This window comes from Haemaphysalis longicornis, unplaced genomic scaffold (assembly GCF_048455015.1).
Source record: "Haemaphysalis longicornis isolate Haplotype H1 unplaced genomic scaffold, Haemaphysalis longicornis Haplotype H1 scaffold_6, whole genome shotgun sequence".
Classification (NCBI taxonomy): domain Eukaryota; kingdom Metazoa; phylum Arthropoda; class Arachnida; order Ixodida; family Ixodidae; genus Haemaphysalis; species Haemaphysalis longicornis.
This window is the reverse complement of record NW_027526407.1, coordinates 187859906-187873298: the sequence shown is the minus strand read 5'-3', so window position 1 is coordinate 187873298 and position 13393 is coordinate 187859906.

Below are 13393 nucleotides of genomic sequence, written 5' to 3'. Positions count from 1 at the left end.
CCTCCTCTCTCCGCTCAGTGACTGCGGGTGTTGGGCGTCTCCTCTCCACTTCGGGCGGGAGAGCTCTCGCTCGCGTAGCGGGCGCTCCGCATTCCGACGCGTGAGGGCGCTCGTGTGGCCCTCGCCGTAACGGTGGGCGCTACTCTCTTCCTCCTCTCTCCGCTCAGTGACTGCGGGTGTTGGGCGCCTCCTCTCCACTCCAAGATTACGATATCCACCGTAATCGCGCAATCAACAACCGTGCATTCGCACTTACACACTCTCCCCCTCGGGGAAGTGCGAGGGAATTTTTTAGCAGTTTTGTTTTGTCGGTGTCTCCATTTTATTGCTACACCGCAGGCCCTGCTGCGCCTTCTAGACGTGACGTCGAGAAATGCGCGAAACATGCCAGACGGCAGTACCACCATTATATAGTCGTTGTACAGATATGTTTTGTGGCTCCGCCTTTTTGAACGGGGTGACAGAAGCAGGGCCACTGTGGTCCGTACAGGGGTGACTTGCCTGCAGGTAGTCGAGGCAGATGCTCTCAACGGCGGCGGACGTTCGCAGCTTCAGGCGCTGCACGGAGACGACGACGCCGTCCGAGCTGTTTGCGCGCACGGAGAAGGAGCACTCGTCGGGCAGGAAGCTGCGCGGAGGATCGGCCACCACGTACGCGGCCGAGTTGGGTCCGGTCGGCGCCAGCGTCAGGCTCTGGTTGCACAGACGGTACAGAGGCTCTGCACGAGAGCGCGCATACAAGAAGCGGCACCGTCGGAAAAGGACACTGTGACCAGCCCAACAGCATGCACCCCTATAACGGTTTCTTTTAAATGCAGAGCATTTCAGTAACTCACGACATCACCCGCGTTGACGTCCGTAGTCGTAGTCCGCACCCCTCCCCCTACACTATATAAAAAAATACTATCCGGCGCCTGGTTTCGATCCCTCGACCCTGCGGGCGGAACGCAATGTACATGGTGCTCTACCCACACGCGCCACAAAGCCGACACAGAATGGGAGGCTACGAACGCGCCTTATATCCTTGACTCAGTCAAACTACGTCAAGAAGCTGCTGATACAACGCATTCACTACCACCAACTCACCAAACACTAACCATTAACGCAATACACCCACCCCCTATGCGACGCATTTACTCGAGTCCCCCTCGCCGGGAGATGGGCCCAATTTTTGAGTGCCAAGCTGTTTAGCAACTCAGTATAGCACTGTAAATACAAGAAATCAGCGGCACCGGTAGGATTCGAACCTGTTTCTAGTAGAGAGACGGCGTTAGAGTCGGCCGTCTTACGAACTCGGCTACGACCACGGGTTTGTGCCCGTGAGTCAAAAGGCTTACTTATTCGGCTGTGACTGTGAGGCGAGAAATCAAGCCACCTGCTTGACGCATAACACGTGATAGAGTGAGTACACGCTGCACCCGCGGGCGCCTGTTCCGTTCGTTTGTTCTGCTTCTTCGATTTGATTCTTCGCAGTTATAGCAAGAAAGATGGAGTAAATGTCGTTGCGGCAGCGAAGGAGAGGCAGATCGGCTGCAATTGTGGACATAAACCTTCGTGATGGTTGTGAAATTTGCGTTCAGCTTCGCTACCGTCACTTGCACGTTAGTGTGGGCTTCTTTTATTTTTTAACAGGACACCCTATCTTATTCAAGCCAAGCTTGTATGGCTAGGATTCAGTCCTGTTCGTGTCCGCGAACAAAAAAACAAATATCGCATGCCATTAAAGCCGTACGCGCTCTACATCGCGAGGTGTTAGAAAATTAAGGAACCGCGTTTCAATGCATGCCTACTGTACATGCATTGAAATGTTTCAACCGGCAGTGGTTGTCCGGCGGTACTGTTTCTTCAACACGCGAGTTCCATTACCGGCCAAGTCGGTCGCATTTCGATCCGTACGACATATAGCACACGTGTACATGGAGACAGGTGCAAAGCTCCCGGTTACCTGAATGAATCCCTTCCCCGTTACGGCGTTCCTTTGAATATCTTTGGTATGTTGTACCAAATCTTATGGCAGCATATGAAATGCCACTAAAATAAGAGCACAGGGAGTATTACACCTAGCAAGAAATGTTTTTAAAACGATGCTGACAACTCGCATCAAGAAGCGCGTGAAAGTAACCCAGAACATTCTTTTACTTGCTTTCTTCTACACCTCACATCGGAAATATTGTCACGCGGCAATATTCAAGCAGCAATATAAGCAGCCCAGGCCTATGGCTTCAAGCCCGAGCCCGGCCATGGCCTTCCGATAAACGCTTCAGGCCGGGCCCGGGCTTTCCGGTCACCCCGGGCCCATGCAGTGCTCTATCTTAGTCCTCGTCCCATTGGGTGATTCTGGGCCCTGGGTCGACTGCGTGAGGCTAATTTGGGTAAGTGCGTGCCCTCGTGAGTGGTGATGTTAGGTTAGTCTTCCCTCGTAAGACCCGGTGAGTCTGAGTCTATTTGAGACTGTGGGAGTCTAGGCCCCTAGACAGTGTGAGTCGCTTTGAGCCGACGAACACTTAAAGGAGCCATGAAGAGAAAATACAACTTCGTTTAATTTGAAAAAACTAGGATTCAGTATCTCACTCAGCTCCATTAGAGCCACAAAAGATGTTTTTTAACGAAAAAAAAGCAAGAAGTATTTAAAAACTTTCAAATTCTGCGCCCCAGTGACGTGTTATGAGCAAGAATGACGTCATACGGGCCAACAATAAAACATAATTTTCAGTGCACGTTAGCATTCAAGTGATGCAGTCAATTGGAACTAGAGGCCCCATTACAGACGTCCAGTCATGTGTCGTCGCGACAGGTCAGTTAAGCGGCCGCCAATCGCACAAACAAGGTTCCGTGACGTCATAGAAAAGTTGCGGGAAATTGGCTAGGAGGTCGCGACTGCCTCACACGTTTTCTTTAATATCTCCGTTATTTGTTCGAAGATTGCGATGATATTGGTATCATTGTTATCGGGACTAAGCAGTCTTTCTAATAAACCCAACTTGTATTCTGTCTTCATGGCTCCTTTAAGACGGGATAAGTATAAGCCCTCAGACGGCGTCAGTCTTGTTAAGCTTGAGAACTCGTGAGACCGAGAGAGAGAGAGAAAGAGAGAAGGCTCTTTATTTAAAAGCAGAGAGGCTCGCCGGCATCTACAGTCGCCTGCATGCTTCTCTGGTGTTGGTTGGGTATAGGGTAACAAAAGGTCCAAGAAGGAAAGAAAAAGGGGAAAAAATCCGTAGTGGGCTTGGCGCGATAACGGACTTCCACGCATTTGATTTTTGTTCTGAGCTTAGGCCACATAATTTACAATTCTGAAATTAGGGCAATGTCATTCAAAAGCGAGAACAAACTCCATAGAGCTTGGCGATGTTTCGAGTGACAAATGCATGGTCCTAAAATAATCCTCAGAGGTATTGGTCCCGGCTCTATAGACGTTCAATGTTAGGCTGCATCAAACTGATTGAGCGTTGTGAGACTGCGTGGGACTGCGTGGGGCTGTATTCGTGGGATACTGCGCCAGACTGAGGTTGCGCGAAGCTGTGCGAGATGATTTTACGTCCGTGTACACATTAGCGTCTGTATTTATGTCGTCCAAGCACAATATATCGGCGTAGCAATATGCATCAGACAGCCGCCTCTTGGCTTGTTTTCACCTAATTAAGCAGCCGCCCTACTTCCCCTCTAGTCGGGATAGTAGCGCATTTTAATTTTTGTTTATTCATGTTTCTTTTCCCTCCTCGTGACATCCCTTCTAGGCTATTATGACGATCCCCCTTCAAATTAAAGTACTTCAAAACCCTCTTAACGGTTTTCAGGCATTAAAATGAAAGCAGCAATAAATATACGAAATTTCCGTCGTAATCAGCTACGGTGAAATATAGAATCTCGCACCTTCCTGGCAAAATAGCTCTACAAAAGTGGTAAATTTTCTACCCGCATGGCAGGTTATAATTGATTGTATTCGCAGTTTTTGAGCGACGTTGCCGGTTTTGGTAGACACATGCGCTCTCAGAACAAACATATCGTTGGCAGACAAACGTTCTTTCCGATAACTGCGCTTCAAATTCCTTCAGTCGTTTTCTAACTTACATTTCGGTTTGTGTCCAACGGGAACTTTCCTGACAATGCAGGGTATGGGAGGCTACAGTAGATATGCAACTGGCCGACACAGAACACAGACTAAATATTAAGGTGCAGTGGGTGTCTCATCGAACGCGAAAAGTGATCGTAGTCGCATACGTCGGCGCGTCGAACGAACGGCACCAAAATGGCCGCGCTTTAAACAATAAAACTTAAAGCCGTTCCACTCAGTAGGAAAGCTGTCGGAAGTGCAGAGCAGTGATTCACCGTAATGGGCTGTGGCGCCGTTATCCGCTCACACTTACCACCCATCACGCTCTTCGCCGCCGTCATTCCTCTCCTGATGACTTCAACGTAGGTTCGCCCAACGCATTTCAAATTTCCCGCCTTCGCAGTGCTCGCGCGGCCCTTGCTTGAAACTGCGCCAGCGGGAGTTTTGTTATTTTGTGCTTGCTTTTCCTCCCGTGCGTTCCGGCGTTGCACTGCCACTTTTTTTAAAGACGGTAGTCTTTCTTGGGCTACTTAAACCCAGAAATTTTGGTGTGTCTGTATGTCTGTCTGTCCGTCTGTCTGTCTGTGACTCGATTCAGCCACCCGGCCAAAGTAAAACGATGCCTGCGCAATAGTCTTATATAGTCACAGCTAAATCTACCGGTCTAAGTCCGGTGTAATTTTCATACCTGTCAGCATTGTTGAAGAAGAACAAGACATAACGCAAATATAAGAGAACAAATTCATACAGAAGTGATGTTTGCAGTGTTCCTTTATAAAAAATCATACATGCTTGACTTTGGCGAAATTAAATACTTCATCAACTGTAGAAAAAAATTCACTTCGCCGTCGCCTGCTGTCGCCCGCGCCACTATAGCTTCTTGCGGCAATTTTAAGGAATCAACCGGTAGCAGTTACGAAAGGTTCCACTACATAGATTCCACGTTCTGCTTGCAACACACGTGGAGTTGGGAAACGCGGTTCTATAAACGTTGGAGTAGGGCGCCTCGATTCACGCGTGTCTTCGCCGTACGGCAGCGTTGGCATCGAGACACCCGGTTTGGAGCAGTGGAACGCGGGAAATTTAAAATGATTTAAGCAAACCTTTGGCGTCTTTACCTTGGGAGGAGCGCGACGCAAGAGGAACAACATGAGAGGTGAGCGGGAAATCGAGGGGAGGCATTTACTTGGCAAAAGTCGTAACTACTATCGTCTTTTGACGACATTTGCAACGAAAGAAGCAGATACGCGGCCAATTTTTTCACTTACTGTCGTACAAAGCAACCCAATGAACGTTCCTAACTATATATACGTGGGCGCTGAAGGTTAAGTACGTATATTTTCCCTCAAATGTACCGGCAGTTTTATTTGCGCTAAACAACGGGAAGATGTGTGACAAGGGCCAGCGGTTCACGGGTTTCGAACGCTTATAACTATGTAAACCTCTTGGCTTTCGAAGTCTCTGGGGTACGCCGCGCGACGACAGCCGCTACGACAGAATGCCGTGTCGAGCCACGACGACAACGCGAACCCATAAATTGCTCTGCACTTAAAAATGGAGTGAGTGTGGGATTGGAACCCGGATCACCCGAGCAGCAGCGAAGTGCTCCAACCACAAAGCTTAGCCGAAACCGCGGCAGAATGGAACAATATTTAGCTTAATGCGTGCGCTGTGACAGGATGGACGTGACGGCACGGGCTTAAAACGGCAGCACGCGGAGAACACTGGCTTTGATTAGGCTGCAGCGTGAAGTGCGTCCAATCCGCCTGTTGGAGTAATTTGCGTGAAAGGAAGAAAAAAAAGAAGGGGGAGTCGTGAATGCGCCGTAGCCGAAAACTAGTCTGCATATTGCTAGGCACCTTCATACCAAGTTATCAGATTAAAGTGCCCGATTATTTCTTTTTATCTGGAAATCAATCAACGATCCCTCAAGGCGAGTACTCTTAACCGGACTATCAGATTAAAGTGCCCGATTATTTCTTTTTATCTGGAAATCAATCAACGATCCCTCAAGGCGAGTACTCTTAACCGGACTATCAGATTAAAGTGCCCGATTATTTCTTTTTATCCGGAAATCAATCAACGATCCCTCAAGGCGAGTACTCTTAACCGGACTATCAGATTAAAGTGCCCGATTATTTCTTTTTATCTGGAAATCAATCAACGATCCCTCAAGGCGAGTACTCTTAACCGGACTATCAGATTAAAGTGCCCGATTATTTCTTTTTATCTGGAAATCAATCAACGATCCCTCAAGGCGAGTACTCTTAACCGGACTATCAGATTAAAGTGCCCGATTATTTCTTTTTATCCGGAAATCAATCAACGATCCCTCAAGGCGAGTACTCTTAACCGGACTATCAGATTAAAGTGCCCGATTATTTCTTTTTATCTGGAAATCAATCAACGATCCCTCAAGGCGCGTACTCTTAACCGGACTATCAGATTAAAGTGCCCGATTATTTCTTTTTATCTGGAAATCAATCAACGATCCCTCAAGGCGAGTACTCTTAACCGGACTAAGTCGATGTCAGGCTGTGCAGAGGTGGTGCTTCCGACAAGGGTTGACAAGTGAATACGGAAAGAACAGCGCGAAAAACACGGCATAGTTTAAAAACACACAAAACAAACAGGGCCCGTGTTTTGTGTATGCTTACTTATGCATTGCATGTTTTTTGCGGTAATTGAGTTGAACAAGATTCGCAAACCTTGAGAAAATTGCGTGGAAGTATTTTTTTGTTTTGTTTTGTCCAGTAGTGTAACTTGGCTGCGCTATGATGTGTATGGCTGCCTACAACCTCCTAGTTTTGTTGTTCCGCTTCTTACTTGTGTGGAGTAAGTAGGAAAGGTTTTATAGAAACTAGCGGCTTTGATATTTTCTGTGCGCTTCTACCACGTACCTGACTCTGGGCACTCAGTTGGACTCTTTCCACTCAAGCGACGATCATGCTTGGCTAACTGTAACAGCTCAACGATTCGCGACTGCGGACAGGAAGTAACTATGCATAAGCTCTGAAGATTCCACTCACGAGTGATACGGAGAAACACAAGAAATGTTAACGTGTGCGTCAATCCAGTCAAAGTCGGTCTTTCAGAGCCACAGGCGCGTAGCCATGGGCTTGTAGGCGGGGCCTAAATTGTATCGCGGCGTTGCTCACATCACAGCGTCACACGGACTTGCTACATGCTTTATTCACCATTGCGTCTAGATGGTCTTCCGACTTCACTACGGACTTGCTACATGCTTTATTCACCATTGCGTCTAGATGGTCTTCCGACTTCACTATAAGTGCGCCGTTAAAGTGACGTCCAGCGGCCTTTTTTATCAGGAGCGCTGTGTCAGTCATCAATTCGCCCTTCCTAAGCGAACATAACGTGAGCGTGTAAGCAAGCCTAACCTAACAAAGACCAATCATTTAAAACCTAAAAAAATAATCCAAGGCACCGAAAATTTATTCTAAATTAGAACAATTAAAAAATTGAAAAGAGGTAACAAACCCCGAATTCAAGCTTCCACCCTTTGAATGAAGGTAAACAGAACCCCTACGCCAACCCGATACCATGTCAGACATTGTTATCCTCCCCAATCCAACCTAAGAACTTCGGATGCTGTTGGACGGCACTCTAGCCGTCTCTTTATCTGTGAGTAGCTGCAGCACCGTTGCGCTGGAGAATTTCAATGTTCGAAGGGGGGAAGTGCAGGGCACTTACCGGTCTTGTACTTGTCAAGGTAAGACTTGGACTGGACAACGGGTGCCCGTTGAAACATAGCAGCAATAACGAAGACCAGCTGCGGGACAGAAGCCATTTCCTCCTTCGCGATGATGATGATGATGATGCTACTCGACGAATGGCACATACTTAATCGGGGCAGTAATCAGGTTTAGAAAACTAATTTCTTTCTGTCTCCAAGGGACAACTGAGTCATAATTTTGAGTGCGTTGTGGATGAAATCTGGCAGTCAGAACAGCTAACTTAAGAGGGGTCAGAAGACCAAAGAATGGGGAATTCATTGAAATGGAATAATACCAAAAACAAATAATAGGAAAAAGCATCCAAATCTGTTAGGACGTTCTGGAGAACCCAGCGTAGATAAACCTGGGCAGAACCCCGTTACGGGGTCCCCGAAAAAAATGAGCAGTGGCTTAGCTCGGCTATGCCTCGGCTAGCTCACGGCATAGCTCGGCTATGCCGTGAGCTAAGTTTCAGCTGGTTATTCCTTTCTAGGATTAGGTTTTCTAGGTTTTCTAGGATTACCTGATTATTATGCTTACTGCTGCTAAAACGATTTCTAATCCAATCCAATCGCAGCGGCGGCTCCGGCGCGCCAGCTGTGCGCCGTGAGACGTCACTGCTCCTCACGCATGCGCAGAACGGCTCTCCAGGAGCCACGCGAAACTGCTCAACCTCGGCCAGTGTAGCTTACGCTACAAAAGGCCGGGAACGTTTGTCACAATCCCAAGTGTGTAAAGCCGAAAGTCATGGTGCTGATGTCAGACGTATAAAAGGACACGACAAGACATTGAGAATTCGTCAACGAATTCGTCCGCATTGCAGTAACTGCGCGAGGCAGATTACACCATGCGAGACATGCCAAGGTGCTTGCCTAATTTTGCGTACGCGGCAGTGAAGGGTGCTAGACGCTAGTAACAACCACCGCGAAAAAGAGAGGATAATTCCGCAATCATGGAGGCTGATCTCATGGGCCTCACCACGAGGAAGGCGTCCACAGTCCGGAATTCCTCGGGTCACGAGGTTGAGCTGGGTATCCGCGTAGGGTTTGGGCAGAGAGGCCATCCACTGGTCGGGGAAGGGGTAGGGAAGCGGAAGCAAATCTGGGGTATTTTGTCATCTCCATACTATGTCGTACAACCAGACAATCCGGGGATACATAGTAACTGCACAGGGAAAGTTGTTGGGTCGGGACGATGAGGTGGAAGCGGGTAGGGCAGGGGTGGGAGTTCATCTGGAGTCGTCGCCAAGTTGTAGCTTCCCACCTAGAGAGGCGCCAGCGTGTTAGTGGATGGCAGACAACTCTCGTGTGATGACCAATAACCCTCGCTTATTCTTCTACCCCAAAATATACACTGTCCGAATGGCCACGTGACGTCCCGGGCCCAATAGAAATGCCACACGCTCCGGGCTACCACACACCACGGTGACGTCACATCACCCCTGTTTTGAAAACAACATTGTCCGCAGAAACCAAAAACACTTCACACCTCAATACATGACCCCACACGTCACGACGATGTCCCACCCTGTTTTGGAAGCGCCATTGCCGACACCAAAAACGGAAAACACAAAACACTTGCAACGTCAGTCGTTGAATCCGAGTCCTTCCGGTGGCCTAACTCGGCCGCATCTCGTCATTCTTTCGGGGAAAGCAGCATCAGTTGAATCGACCCTCATCGAAGGCACTTGTGCAACTACGACGCGGTGGTCCTCTAGAACTCTCACATTTCCTTGGACCCCGGCGAAATCGTGATGAGGCAGTGCTGGGAACAAAAATTCTGCTTACTTTTCTTGTGGAAACAGGGATAGAAGAGGTTCTGTGAACCCTCAGAGCATATGCATTCTATATATGTGTGAATTTCCCCTCCACGTACCCTTTCTTTCTTTCCTTTTCTTTTTCTCCCTATTTCCCGCTATCACCTCACTGTATTAACCCCATCTGAAGTAGCAAGCCCTACCGCTAGTGGGGCTGGCCTCTTCCGCTTTCACTAAAGGCGTTCTCTCTCTCTCTCTCTCTCTCTCTCTCTCTCTCTCTCTCTCTCTCTCTCTCTCTCTCTCTCTCTCTCTCTCTCTATCTCTCTCTCTCTATCTATCTATCTATCTATCTATCTCTCCGTCTCTCTCTCTCGACGCTCTCCTGTCCAGTGTTGGCTCGCTGTTGCACAAAGCTGCGTTCGGCCGACGGCCTTGGCGGTTCACGTTTGACGCTTTCCGTTGCGTCTGAAGGCTGGTCGACTTCATGGTACGTGGGTGGTGCAGCTTTTAAAGCAAAGCTTTCTAGCTCTACCAGCCTAAGGTTCTTTCGTGGCGTGCGGGATAACAAACTCCTAACGCGGCGGAGGCGGCGGCGGGGGGGACGGGGGTTGCAGAGGTTTTCACTCATTGAGCACCCTGTAGATGGCGCGGCGAATTTACCCAGCGTTCCCCACGCGGAAGTGCCTGCTCGCCGGTGGTGGCGTCTGCGGTAAGGCTTTGTCGTCTGCTTTAACGACAGTTGTTTTGGGCCTGTTTTGGCGCAGCTTCGCGTCCATTTCGCGCTGCCTTCGCACGGCTGGATGAACTTGTTCGACAGCACCTCCAGTAACCGGCACCCGACGGAATTAAGTGGTCGTACGGCAAAGATACGTTAATTATTGGTTTGCAGGGCGGGAAAACAAAATGTACAAACCACATACAGACATCTGGCCGCTAGAGAAACGCTACCTTTTGCGCACTGTTTGCCACCAATGGGACTCCTTTCACTAAATTTCTGAATATCACCAATTAGGTTGTGTATTAACAGGTACTACAAAAGGCGAAGAGAGGCGGTTCCGGCGGCGGTCACCAAAGGGAGGCGATATCTCGCAGTCCGGTGGTCGTAGGGTCCAGATGTTGGTCCCCAAAGGTGCGGAACACGTTCACGACGCGAACGAGTAAAGAACAAGTGGCATTGACAAATAAAACGGCCACTAGTTCGAAAAAAAAAACTACGGAGCCATGGTGAGGGCGACCAGCTCCGTTCGGCCCCCTAGCGGCGGTCCAGCGTGCTCGTCTCGTGCCGGCCCAGGAAGACACCGGCAACACCGTCGCTCCAGGAGCCCTTAAAGGGTAAGACACCACCGGGCGTTCAGCAAGCCGAGCATGCGCAGTGGGGGTGTGGACGCCGCACGGCGGAGGGAGGGATATAGCCCCGACCATAAGATGCTTCGCATCTAATAAGTGGACGGCCAGAAAATGAGGTACGGCAGCAGAGAGGACACACCAACTATAATATCAACACTTATGAATAACCAAAGGATAGACAGAAGGACAGCCGTGAGAAGTACGTTAATAACTAAAGCAAGAAGATACGGTAGTGAAGGGGAGGCAGTGAGTGGGAAGACAGTGAGTACATAGCGGCTAGCACGGTAGGCGGCGAGATTCAGAAATGAATAAGTGTACAGCGCGGCAAAGATCCCCGCGGCGGAAACCCAGGAGTTTCGCTCCGGATGATAATATTAGAGGAACAGAGATTGGGTGGGCCAATTGATTAAAAGAGTTTCCCAGATATCTTTTTCGTGTGGAGGTGAACCTTCGGCAGAGGAGGAAAAAATGTTCTATTGTCTCAATTCATTACAAAATGCACAAAGGGGTGAGCGGGCCAGATCACAGCGGTGCAAATAATAATTTAAATTTGGTACGCCAGAGCGAAAGTTAGTTAGGCTACCTTCACATTCTCGTGATTGACTAATCCGGCACTGCCATGAGTACCGGAGGTGCACAAGCTCTGAGCCTACGCACGCAGTTTCAGTCATGCTTTGTAGGAGGCCTAGTCTAAGGAAAAGTGCCGAGGTGAGGAAACGTATGGGCGGCAGGATTTCCACCACTCGGCCATCCAATGCAAGTCCCGCCAACGGATATGCCGATTCGTTAATCCAGATGCCAGCGTGTCCAGGCACCCACACCAAACGAAGTTCTCGTAATGATGAAGGCAATAAATAATTAAGGACTCGGCTTAGAGTAGATGTATTTGGGGACGAAAGAGTAGTGCAAACTGAAAGAGAGTCAATCTAATTTTCGAAGAGCCAGGATAATTGCCAAGTATTCTGCATGAAAAAAAACTAGTGAAATCAAGTTCCCCACTCTAAATCGGAAGAAACAATACCCCCGCCCGCCTTCTCATTTCGGACGGAGGCATCAGTGGCAATAATGACATGAGAAGGAAAACCTGTAAGCTGATCCTGCAAAAGACCGGATAAGAGATTTGACGGGAGCAATTTAGCATTCTTGGGGAAAATTTCATCGAAAACAACATCTAAGGATAAGGCATAACGATTACTTACGGTAACAGATAATTGGGCCACACGTAACGGGTCTAGTAAAGATTGAACAAATATCACTTGTGGGCGTTTGAACCGGGGCCATGGGCTGCTGAAAAACAACGACGGCCATGTTACAAAGGCAGTCTGCGGTCTGGATGTGGGCGACGCCATAACTCTTAGGAATGCATCAACAGTGAGGGCGTGCAGGCGGGAGAGTAGTGTGGGAATTCGAGCTTCCATGTATAAAACGTTTGTTGGCACATATCGTGGAATACCCAGACATAGCCTGAGGGCTTTCCGTTCTAGCGTTACTAGCTGCCGAAGTGTGTAATGTGCACTTCCTGAGAAGAGCACACGTCCAAATTCAAGGATTGGTCGGACGTATATTAGGTAAATCATTAATAAGGTGTCACAGCGCATATCAAATTTCGTATGACTAAGGCTTCTCAATAGCGAAACAGACCGCGCGCCCTTAGAAGCAATGTATTCAAAGTGCGGACGCCAATTTAAAGTGTATTCATATATTACTCCTAGGTATTTTAGGAAATTGACCTTGGGAATGGTTTGTTGGAGGTAAATAAGAGAAATGGAGACTGGGCCGTCCACTGGAAAGACAAAGAGAGCACATTTGCCCACATTTAAGCTTAAGTATAGACCATCTAGCCAAGCCTCTAAGACACACAGATAGGTCTGGAGACCTTGGTATAATGTGTGAATGTATTTGGCCGATGCAAAGAAAGCGAGCTCGTCGGCGTAAACATACAGCTGAACGTCAGGGTATATTGGAATGGAGCTCATAAGTAAGTCAACTTGGCGGAGAATCTCGCGCATGTCGTCTGTTGTTGTTGTTGTGCCTTCAGATATGGCACATACCCAATCAGGGTATCGGCCAATCTTTGTAGTTTCTTTGCGTCGTCTTCTTCAACTGGCGTTTGTTTTCGTCCTTGCGAATTCTTCCCATGACACCCCTTCACCACTCTTTGCATTTTGTAACGAATTAGAGGCAGCTGAACCTTTTTTCCTCTTCTGCCGAGGGTACTCCTCCATATGAAAATGATACTTGAAAAGCAGGTTTAACCAATTGGCCCTCCCACTGTCTATACCTTTAACCTTATCGTTCGGGGCGAACGCACTGGATTTTAGCCGCGCAGATCTTTGCTCCGCCGTACACTTATTCATCTCGGAATCTGGCCGTCTCCCGTGCTAGTCCCAGGCCATGCCGGGCTACCCTCAAAAAGATTCCAGTGTGTATGATCACTGCTATCAGTGCCTTCCCGCCCACTGCCTCTCATTCCCCCACTTTCCTTCTTGTTTTATTTCTCTA